This window comes from Chenopodium album, chromosome 2 (genome assembly GCF_948465745.1).
Source record: "Chenopodium album chromosome 2, dcCheAlbu1.1, whole genome shotgun sequence".
Lineage (NCBI taxonomy): Eukaryota > Viridiplantae > Streptophyta > Magnoliopsida > Caryophyllales > Amaranthaceae > Chenopodium > Chenopodium album.
The window spans coordinates 82,601,701-82,613,917 of NC_137835.1; the positions used below are offsets into that span (position 1 = coordinate 82,601,701).

The window sequence follows — 12,217 nt, forward strand, 5'->3', positions numbered from 1 at the left end:
TAAAAACATAATCTATGTATATCGACGTCATATATACATAAATATAAGGTACAACGGTACACACCATCTATACGGTAGACATCATCTATTTAAAGTATCATACAACCTATCTAATTGTCATCCCTTTTCATAAAACAAAACTACAATAGCCACAACCATCTCACATTTCCACATACAACCCCAACAACAAATGTCAAATACTAATTATTGGATTCTTAAACAAAGTCATTCCCCCACCACTATCTTAGAAAGCCATAGTACATTACTACTTGACAAGTTGACAACTCACTCAAACTAAACTAACATATACAACAACAAAGGTTAGTTGTACCTTCATATTCAAAACCATAAAATCATACCTTGTTTATTTCCATTATTTTTATTACAAAAAAGTTGTACCTTATTATTGTTAATTCCCACTAAATTAAATTAAATTAAATCAATAAATAAAAACAACCCACATTGGATCGTGCATCACATTTGTACCACCTTTAAAATTGTCTTAATCACACTATTTAACTTAAATTATTAATATAAAAAAATAGAACTAAAATTTTTAGTGGAACTAATAATTCGGTCGTTGTACTACTAATTAAAGTCCAAATCTAAAGACCTTATCATCTTTCCTTTTTTTCACTATATTATTAGTCCTTTCGTCAAATCTTGTCATTTCTTTTTCTATTAAAAATATAAAAATAAATAAAAATAAATGTAGTCATATCTTTGATATGCTTATCCAATTCTGTGTATCAGAGTGTACCTTTGTTCCGGTACACCCTCTTACGTGGCACCACCTGATAAGGTGTTCCCACACGTGAACCGCTTCTATTTCAACATGTTTCTCTTCTTTGTGGGTCCCATCTTAGCTGTTCCTCAACTTTGTACCGCACTCTAGAATTTTCCTTTATTTTCTTTTTTTAATTTTATTTTTTTTGACTTTTGTCCTTTGGTTTTCCAAATCTAAACCCTACAAAATTCCGGAAAAATATCACCAAAAATATTGTACTCTTATTTTCTCTCTCTTCTCTACCATTTTCATGAACAGCAAAAACAAGAAGGTTCATCTTTCTCTTTTTTTTTAGTATTTATTTTGATTTCCTTGTAATTTTATTTCATTTTTTTTTTGTAAATAATTAAAATTTAGTTGTATTTTACATGAATTGTGTGATTTTCTATTTTGCATGTGTTATTTTTAAAATTTTAAAGTCATTAAAAATGTTTTTGTGTTGTGAATTTTTGTGGGGGTTTTGTTAATTGTTAGTTTGTTGAGTGTTTGTTTATAATTATGCATGCATTAGACTTGAATTTTTTGTATTAATTTATGTTTTTAATATGGAGTTGTTGATGTTTTTTTGAGTAGGGTTGTTTTCACATGTATTTCCTTTTATAGATATATAATTTGAAATCATATGGTGTGTTTTCTATTATTGGATAGTGGTATTTCATGAAGAAATAGTTGATTTCAATCATGAATTTAGGGTTTCTGGTATGATTTTATTAGTTTCAGTTATTTTATTGCTTGTTTTAGTATAATTTATGTTGACTTTTCAAATTATACTGGATTTATTTATTTATTTATTTTTTTTACTCCTGTATTTAGTTTCATGCTGTTTATTTATGATTAGTGGGTGTTTAAATTTTGATTTTAAACTCATAAGTTATTGTTTGTGTAATTGACTGACGCGGCGTAATTGATTATGGAATCCCTTTCAGTTGTATTGTGATTTAAAACAGATAGTTAATTACTTGTTTCTTGTTAATACATGCTGGGTATTTGGGTGTGGCTAGTTTAATTTTGTGATTTTTAAAAGTTTTGTATCATTTAATCATGCATGTGATATTGATGTTTTGGATTACCTTTTTCTATGTGCTGCTTGATTAGTGATAAAAATGTTTAAATTTGACATCATGTGGTTAAGATTGAACATACTCCTTTGTTTGGAGTTATAAAAAATACTTGGTTTCAACCCCTCATAATTAAGGATCCGCCATGATTCAACTTAAATACCCTTCATAATAGTTGGCTCGTTTCCATCTTCACTCCACCACCCTATTGAAGTGGGGGTATGTTTGGAAATCTAAGCACGTTTTCTATTTTAGGAATTGTGACAACTTTTTTCGGTCATCTTAGAATAGTATACATGATTATTGATTCCGGATAGAGGGAGTTATTAGCATCCAATTATGCTAGTCATTTGAATGGAGAGGACGTATTAACATAGCCTAGCAGTTAGGACAGCCCAATATGAAGATCTAGGGGGCCTTTGGCATAGAAATTTTAACGTTGTCCTTGTTGCTCTCTTCCTCTCACCTCCCTCCCTCCTAGGTTGACATTGATCCATGTTTCGCTCCGTACAAAAGTAATAATTACAATGGTTTTAAAAATCAAAGCTGTAAACTTTGAAATGCACAAGTGTGCAAATAATATCAAAGCTTATATTAACTTAGAAGTTAGACCTTTAGCCAAAAAAAATAAAAAATTCTAACTAAATACTTGGTTTTTAACAACTTGATCTTACATTTGTCATGCATTATTTTTGGATAAATTATATGTATGACAATATGGCGTTGCATCTCTTACATATATACGCCATTGATGTAGATCAAGTTTTAAAGGTTTCACTTGGCTGCTTGAGAATCACATCCTTCCTAGTATTTTTTATTTGTTTCGGGATTAGAATCCTTGTTACATAGCACTTAAAGAGTTGAAGGTGACTTCAATTTTTAGTTTGAGCTGAAAATTGGTACTATTATGCGTAAGATGTGTTACTTTTGTTCGAAATTAATAGTCACGTATACTATTTTGGGATGTCCGGAAAAAGGTGTTACTTTCCTATCATAGATAATGGTTTAATTATTATTAGATTTCCAAATATTCCACCACTTTAATGAAGTGATGGATAGAAGATTGAAATGATTCAACTATTATGAAGGGCCTTATTAGTATAAATCATGTCACAATTATGAGGGGATTGGGACGAACCGACCAACCATGTGATCAACTATTGTAATAAGAAAATCATATGTCACTGTTGTTAATCCATTGTCATTCTGCCATCGACAATATGTTATTGTCACTGTAACAGAGATTTTATTGTTGTGTGCTCCATCTTTGATCAATTTGGCTCCATATATTTTTCTTTAATACTAGTTTTTTAAAAAATGAGACCAAGGTTGATCTTTCTGTTTCTAGATGGCTTCTTGCAAACATGTGGTATGTTTCTAGCTTTATCAACTTAGATTTGCAGAAATATGGAGCCCTTTTAACACTTTCAGTGTATCAGATTTTGGGATCGTATATTGTTATAGGAATAATAAATTAACCTTTACAATATTGCTACAATATTACTTGCTTCCTGCTTTGTTGGATACCTCTTTGATTGTATTTTAATTTTTGTAGAACCATGATGATTCCGGAGACTATGTGTTATAGTTGCTTAGCTAGCTTGATTGCAAGATATATGTTGTTGTCTGAGAACTTGTGTATTTGCTTTCACTTTCTATGCCCATTGTTTCTAAGATTGATTCCCATCGATTTATTGCAGGCTTTGATTCTCATAATTATTCATCTAAAGATTGTTTGACGATGAGAGAGAGCACGCTTAAGCAAGCCTGTCGAGATTTATGCAAGTAATGGAAGTAACTACAGTGTACATGCGTGCTCTCTCTCATTGTCATATAATCTAAAGGTGGAGGCAGCTTGTTATCTTCTATCCTCATGCTTCAACAACATCCACATTGCATGAACAATTGAACATGTTCGGAAATTTCTTTGTGCTTCACTCTTATAGGACATAAATGGTGATTATATGCACAGCTTGGCATCTTCATGTGAGTGGATAGACATTCATATTTCTCTTATCATTGTGGAATTTTTTAAAATCATCCCATCAAGAATTGATTTTCTTGCATAGATTTATTTCTTATTCAAATCAAATTACACATTTGTTTTAGATGCAAATTTGCCCTTGATTTTGAATTGATTAATTATGTTGGTAGAATGTTAGTTGGTACTTGGTAGAGAACTTTTGACATCCATAAATAATCAGCCCTTAAAGAATATTTGAGACTATTAGTCTACTAGTGGATGTGTATGCTTGTTCCTTTTACTTTTGGGATTCCTTTCGAATTTATTACTAGTATTTGTGTTCAGTTTTACTCATGTAGTATTCGAGAGTTAATAAACATTAAGAAAAATCCTTCACTGTTTTAGATCAGTGTTTGTGTTGTGGAGGTAGGTTTTTAGTGATTATGTTATATTGTTTAAGGAGAAAATGTTCAGATTTATTTTAGCAGTCACAATTTCATTTCTAGATGCGTGAGGCAAGTTGAGTGAAAATAGTAGATTATTTGCGGAGATAAATTGTTGCTAATAATGTTTTAATATTTTGACTTTCACATGGAACTAGGTACCCTTTTTTTTTTCGAGGAAAAAAACTAGGTACCTATTTTGAATGAAAAGTTGTATTTTACCCAATTTGATTTTCTGTTCGTTTTCCTATGTGAAGATATATTTATGTACCGGGCAGACATGTTTATGGCAATCCTGGTGACAGTAGAGCCTGGGGTTATTCAAGCTTGTACTTATTAGGAGTAAAGGAGTAATAGCATATGGAGTTAGCTAGGTCTTGCACATACATGACATTACCACAATGCCATTATTGACTTATTCCTTGCTTTGTCTCGTGTTACTTTACCAGTTAGGTTTCCCAGTGCAGTGCTGGGTGTTTTAGTAAAACATAGTCATCATGACAGTCATGATGATAGTGGTGTCATTTAAATTTATGCATATAGGGCTATAGGAGTGAATGAGTAATAGTTGCATTATTGGTGGAATAGGCCTTGTCCAGTTGCTCATACACGACCATACAACAATGCCTTTATTGAAGCCTTCATTGATCTATCCCTCGGTTTGTCATGAGTTACCTCATCAATTGGGCTTCCCGGCCTTGTGCTGAGATGTATTAGTGTCATTGTGTTGAATGGAAATTTATAGTCCATTGCCATACAGATAGGAATTTAGCATTATTTCAACACCAAATGTATTTGTATTAATTGGACATTTTGTACTTGCTTAGCTTCCACACGCATTGGATTATATTGGATATCATTATAAACACAACTACGTGCCTCTCTGCACACCCCTTGTATGAAGTCTCCTTACGCTTGGCATTCTTAGTTGCTAATATTTTACCATTCATCAAATGGCAACAAGTTTTTCTCTAGCAATGAAAATGATGCTTTATTTTGGAACTTACATAGCACCCATCACCGATCCATGTATCAATCGTTCATACTCCTAAAAAATGATTTATTGTTTTATTATTTTGTTCTATAGTTTGAGAGATTTGATATTCTTATCAACCAAATCCTATGTATGTTTTTAATTTCTATATAGGCACACTTATTTGCTACTAAACTGTACAAAGATTTAGATAATTTAATTATCTTCACTGCTTAACTTTATTACTTGTTTTTCAAGTGTTGACTGCCAGGTTCCCACCTTAATTTTCTGATTAATGCAATTCTGAAGGTGTTTCCGTGTTTGTGGCATAAGTATATGCGTAAATTCTTCCATTCTTTATTGTGCTTCTGCATCTACATGGTTTGATTCACTTCATAGCCAATTAACATGTAAGCTCTTTACTTTTCATCTTTATGTGGTTGTGTATGGTGGTTCCTATTTTTCACTAAGTAACAAAAACAAGTGCTTGCGTATGTTAGCGTCTTATAAAAAATTTTGGATCTTCAAACTTGAGTCGTTGAAACTTCTTGGTAAGGAATAGTTAAAAGTATGTAAAGTGGCTAGGGAGGCTCAAACCCTTATCAACCCTATTTAAGCCATAGATAATTAGATACCACATATGTGATTGCCATATAAGCATTATGTAAAGCACCTTATGAATTTGAGAAAGCAAAGTGCTTATCCTTAAGACACTAAGAACAAAACGCACAATTTACCAATAACAAGCAATGTAATACAAAGGACATCCTATCGCCCCACCTTATACCCCATACTTGCTCCCACTAACATGTATACCCCCACTAAGAGTGGCTTATGAAGCATGTATTCAATATTGTGGATAGAAAAAGGATAAGTAACCTTTGTGAAGATATTATCACTCTTTAAGGGCTTTAGCCACCTAACATGGTTGTTAGGGAATGTGTGTACGAAGCAATGTTTAACTTAGTGTCTTTATTATCCACTAAACATTTTCTCTCAAAATAGTATCACATTTGTCCAACTCACCCTATTTAGCTTTTTTTAAAATCTAAATCATAAACCATCTCCATTCCTTTGAATGAGCCTCATCCATAACTTTTTCTTCTACAAGAGCGTACAACATTATTCACTCTATCTTTTACAAAAACATAGGAGGACAACATATATAATAGTATAAGAAAGCACCTTGCCAATTGGGTTAGCTAGCTAGGACCACCATGACAATCTATTAAGCACAAGTAAATTGATTAAATGGTAATTGTTAACCTACATAAGTGGCCCTAGGCAATGCTCCCTCTTTCTAAAATTATTTGCTCCATGAGAAAATGGCACACTATTTTAGAAGGAAGAAAAGGTACAAACAAAGGCTTATCATAAAAGGAGCGGAGCGAGTGATATATATAGACAACCAAAAAAAGAAATTGGAGGGAGTTAGAGTATGGTTACATCTTTAAGTTTTAATTTGGTTGTGTGAAGTTGTTAAGAGGAAATTGGTGGAATTAAGTGTAGTAATGTAAGACTAAAGTGGTGGTTCGTTATGGTTGTATATGTTATAAAGCAAACTCAAATAGACAAACCAAAAATGAATTCAGTGCTATCTTAGAAGGACGAAGGGAATATAGTTGCTTAACATTCAAATCAATTGACTTCAAAAGTTTGCCCTTTAAATATCTCATGTTTTAATTCTCCTTCCAAAGCACCTATAAGTTCCTATGTCAAACCAAATGCTTTCCAACCTTGGATATCTCTCTCAAGCTACTATTCTTCCACACCCCTCTTCTCCTCGTATATATGGATGTGTTGCTCACATACAAAGCTTACAGCTGGAGAAGCGTAGAGGGGAAATAAAGGTGATGTAAACAAGGCACTATAAAAAATGCCAGTTTACCAATTGAAACAAACAATATTATTTACTATTGAATAGAGATCACACCACTCTTAATTTCAATTAAAAGTGCATGTTTTCATGTGAGTTACCTTCCACCCCACCCCTATAGTTCCTTGAGCTCTCCCCAACATCTCAAAAGCCATTGAAGTCACCACCTATATTCCAATTTGTTGAACACATTTTTGAGGACAAGTGGACAACATGTCACGTATTGATTCATTGATGTCAATGTCAAATAGATGGTGATTAGGAAAAACATTTCAAGAAGACTACCTAAAGAAACCCTAGTTTTTCATTTAGCAAAATAGCGAATGTACATCTTTACTTTTTCCTTTTCTCTTTTTGGTGATGAAAAGGGCATCAAAGGATCACATGTAAAGGAATTTGTTTGTTTTTTTTTTTTTTTTTTTTTTTTTTTTTTTTTTTTTTTTTTTTTTTTGCCTTTGTAATTTAAATCAGCTTAACCTTTCTCTTGATCCTTTTACATTCCATCCTTACTGGCAAATGGAAATAATTTAAACCGCTATCCTCAACCAGCGCCCCTTATCAAGATTAACACTTCACTGAAATACTTGAGCCCTTTATGCTTGTTCTTTTAGTGCCCTAACAAGAGATTAGGGATAATTGCTCCATGTTAATCATTGAATGACACCCTGATTGGCTCCGGAAATATTATGATACGATTCTTTGTGTCACTTGTATGGAAGGGGGGGTTATATTTGATTCCTTGAAACATATGATGTGGCACCAGTTAAGTCAGGCTGTTTTAATTTGCAGTTTTGATTTGTTAGTTTATTATGATCAAATTGGGTTATCTTTTGTCATTTATTGTTTTATGAGAAAAGGCTCCCGGGACTCCGGGAGTATACTTTAGTGAGTGATATTATCGGATCAGGTCTGTTTTAAAGACACGGAAACATGATAGTGGCCATTTCCGATCCCTTGATTTCAAATTGGATTCCTGCTCTCAACCTGAGTTTGTTAAGTTATGCTAATTTTGATGTATTTTGTTGTCTGTTAAAAAAAAATATGTATGCTGTTGCCCCAGCGATGTTTTAACTGTTGATGGGTGATTATCATTTATATGGTGTTGAATTGTGCTCATCATTAATTGTTGAAGCCTTTATTTTGATTTGTACATATATACTTGGTTTGGGGAATTTATCATTATTGTGTGCATTTTTTTGATGTACTGGTGAGTTTGGTGATCCAGGTGGTTAATGTTTTGATGGCTCATTATTACGGATCGAAGTATTGATATTTTTTAAAAAACTATTAAGAGATTTAGATATTTTATTGAAGAACTTGAGAAAAAGGAGTGTTAAGCCTTTGTGGGCAAGAACCCCATTATTAGGGGTAAAACATCCTACCAAAGGGTGGGTGGCCTCCCGAAGGAAACACTTGATTTGAGATCCTAAGTAATCGAGCATCGCCGCCATTTCACTTTTTGGAATGTTGCTCATTAGTAGTGCCAATGCTGTAGTCACCCATTTCCTGTGAAATTGTTGATAGGTTAAATATTCATTTTCGATGTAAATGTTCTTATTCTTCTTCAACTCAAGCGCGATTTTGTTTATGTTTCAATTTAATTCTACAGAGAAGATGATTTGAATTAATCATGATGAAGCAAGGGATTTTATGCCCTAATGTTTATGGCTTTCTGTGTTTTCACCTCTTTTTTCTGTTGCTCATCTGTATTAAACTCGTATACAGCACGATGTTTAATTTTCTTTTATCTGTGTTTTCAGCTGATTTAGGAGATAGCTAGGCCAGTTTACATTGAGGAGTTTAATCTTTTTGGTGTAATTTGAAGTTACAGGTGCAAGATGGTGGTGTTATATTCAGGATAAAGGCGGTACATTTTTAAACCAGGTAAGATATTGGTCCTTTGTGTTGTTCCTTCTGAGCAAACCCTAGCCAGGGTTTAATTTTGCCTGAACATCAGATACCTTTTTCTGCACAAAGTAATATCTCCCCCCGGTGCTTTGTGAGGATCGAATCTGGTGTTTGCTGTTTGGAGTGGACTTAGTGGAGATCAAGAGCATAGTATCTGACTCGATCTCCCTAGATTTTTGGTTCCTTTCCACATGGACACTTGCAATCGGATTTGTGTGAAATTTACATGAGTTGTATATGTGTACTGCATTTTGTGTATCTGTGACCTGCAGGCTGCAACTCTTGTTTTGCAAAATTGCAATTCAAGCTTTGGGGATGGTCCTTGAGAAGATGTCCATTTTGTTGTCCGTCTTAGATACGTCGTATGGGTTTAACTGTTTAAGACATGGGCGTGTGATATCAGGCCTTTAGTGAGCAATCACTTGTGCTGAAGTGAACACCACCTTCAATTTCTTTCTTGGATGAGAATATGAGATACGCACGCACGTCTAATCCGGAGTAGATCATTCTACACCTATAATGTGTCTTATAACTCGTATGATGCCCCATACTTTGTCATGCTTAAAAATAAATTGTCGGTAAATGTTATTCGTATTTAGATTGGAAGTGCGAGTTATTTCATGAAGCATTCCAACATTACTTGATGACCTAATGGAATTAATTTTGTGCTTTGTATTAATGAATGCCTTAATATAACTTGTTTTCTTGTGGCATCTTTTTTTCCATTTTTTAATATAAAAATTTGAGATTATCTTTAGAGAATAATTAAGCTAACTAATTTTATAAATTGACCCATGATGAATTTGGGATATACAATACAGTAGTATTGTTTACAGGAGTAGATTATTAATTTGTCATTTTCTTGACATTCATTTTTGTTTTTTTTCTCCGAAGTCATTGTACGCTTGGCAGGTTATCACTCGTAAAGTGTGAATAAATTGATAGACATATGATACGGACATTACGGAGTGATTGATAAATGAAAATTTGGTCCTACCAATTTCAGGTTTAAGCAGTAGCACACTGCCACGCTTCCCCAGCCCTATACAATTTCCCCTTTGAGTACAAATATAGTGTTAAATTAAGCCTTACTCTCTAATATTTTTGTTTTCTTTAAAAAAAAAAATCCTTACTCTCTAAATAAAACAGAGAAAGTATTTATCAGACGCCCAAATTAACTTTTTTAATTTGTCAAACCTCTATTTGGACAAAATAAGCTAAAAGCTCTTTACCAAATAAGGCCTATGACTCTTCACTCGTATCTTATTGGATCTTGGATGAATTTTTCAATAAAAGATTAAAATTAAAAAGTAAATCGTATATAGCAAATAATTACAATTAAAAAAATAATAATAATACTCCATGTTGATTATTTTGTAAATCAACTCATTAAGTTGCTTTTTTTTTTTTTTTTTGTCCATTTTGTGTTTAGAGAGCCACAAGGGTGGGTGAGATTCGATTTCAGGATCTCCAAAAATCGAAAGAAAAGTTCTAATCACTTGATTTATCCCTCATTCATTAAGTTCCTACATACGAAACATCATACTTTGTATAAATTACAAATGAGGGTGTGAAACTAAAGTATAAATTACAAATGAGGGTGGGGGAAGTACGAACTTGGTTAAGCTTACACGCATCTAATGATCTAAATTGTTGGGTCATTAATTAAATTAAGTGAAGAACATGTGAGTCCACCGACAAAATTATACAAAGTGTAACATGAGTCAATCAGGTTTTACCATGATTTCAAGCTAAACACCATGTTAATATAACTTAATACATTCAAATTTACGTGTAAATATGCCTACTCCACTTGCCACCTACAACAGCAGATAAATGTCATTACTATTATTAATTTTATAATAATTAGCTTTTTGACCTCCATACTCAATTGTCTGTCACTCCTGTACTGAATAATCGAAAGATGTTAACAATGAGTACGGAGCACGAAGCATTACATCTCCACTCTTTTAGAGGCTTCAATTCCAATGGTCTACGAACCTATTCTTTTGAGCTTTTGGGCAGAGCAGAGCAGAGCAAAACAGATTTCAGCAGAGCAGAGCAGAGCAGATTGAAGCAGAGCAGATTGAAGCAACTATTTTTAAGTACTATTTTTAAGCAGAGCAGGGCAGAGCAGAGCAGATTTCAGCAGGGCAGAGCAGAGCAGAGCAGATTTCAGCAGAGCAAAGCAGCTCTAAAGAACGGGGCCGTAGTCAGTTTGAGCCAAGTCTAGTTGGGTTAGGTCATTTCGGATTTGAGTCATGCTAAACTATTATGCATTATTGTCCATGTAAATTTCTTTTAAAATCATCGTCGAGTAGATCTTGCACCGTGGAACATCTTCCGCTTATATCGTTTGAAAATACAGCTTTGTTGGAGAGACAATCTAACGAAATCTAATGATCCTTTGTAGCCGTAAGGATGTTTTCCTTTTGATTCATCTATCTGTATCCGAAAACTTGATCTAATATGATAATATAATAGATTCTAAACTAATTTTTTTTTTCCCCCGAAAAAGAGGAGATAAACCTTATCTTTCGAATGAGGTTGAAAAACCTCTGTCTTTCAAAAGAAATCGAAATGGTAAGAGTTTTTGAGAGAGGAAGGATCATGGATTTGGTTTTTTTTTTTTTTATAATTTTTTTAATTTTTTTTTTTTTATTTAAGGAACAAGCACCGAGTAATTTATTAATCAAGGGACAAACTGTCCAAGAGTACATAGGGAGAAGATGGATTTGGTACTTAATAATAAATGTCACAATACTTACAACACACTATAATTGAATTTTTTTTTATTTTTTATTTTTTTGTTGTGAAAGTTAACTAACTATGCCTTTGTTTCAAGCTTATGACTCATTTAATTATACTCTTAACAATCTCCCAATTTCATTTTAAATGAGTTATATCATGTGAGACCCACATTCATTACATACCGTAAAAAGTGAAAATGTGTAAATAATTCAAGAGTCAAAATATAAATATTTACTTATTTTTTTAATGAAAAAATATTTACTTATTTTAATACAGAATTGACTTAAATGGTAAAAAGTTTGATGTAGCGAATTTTGAGTTCGAGTTCCATCGAATATAGAAAACTTTTGTTGAGAGACTCACTATGAAATGTGTAACCCGGCCACACACGAAAAATTACATCTATCCACACTTAAATACGAGTAGTTATATTCGGTAACTTAACAAAGTATTACACA

At 32.9% G+C, this 12,217-nt stretch overlaps 1 long non-coding RNA gene across 1 annotated transcript; it reads left to right on the forward strand.

Moving 5' to 3' along the window:
* Positions 1-833: 833 nt before the first annotated feature.
* LOC145603672 (uncharacterized) lies at positions 834-9,687 on the forward strand. Its single transcript, XR_014104890.1, has 3 exons — positions 834-1,058; positions 3,546-3,831; positions 8,861-9,687. It is a non-coding gene; the product is annotated as an uncharacterized LOC145603672 (long non-coding RNA).
* The last annotated feature ends 2,530 nt before the right edge of the window (positions 9,688-12,217 follow it).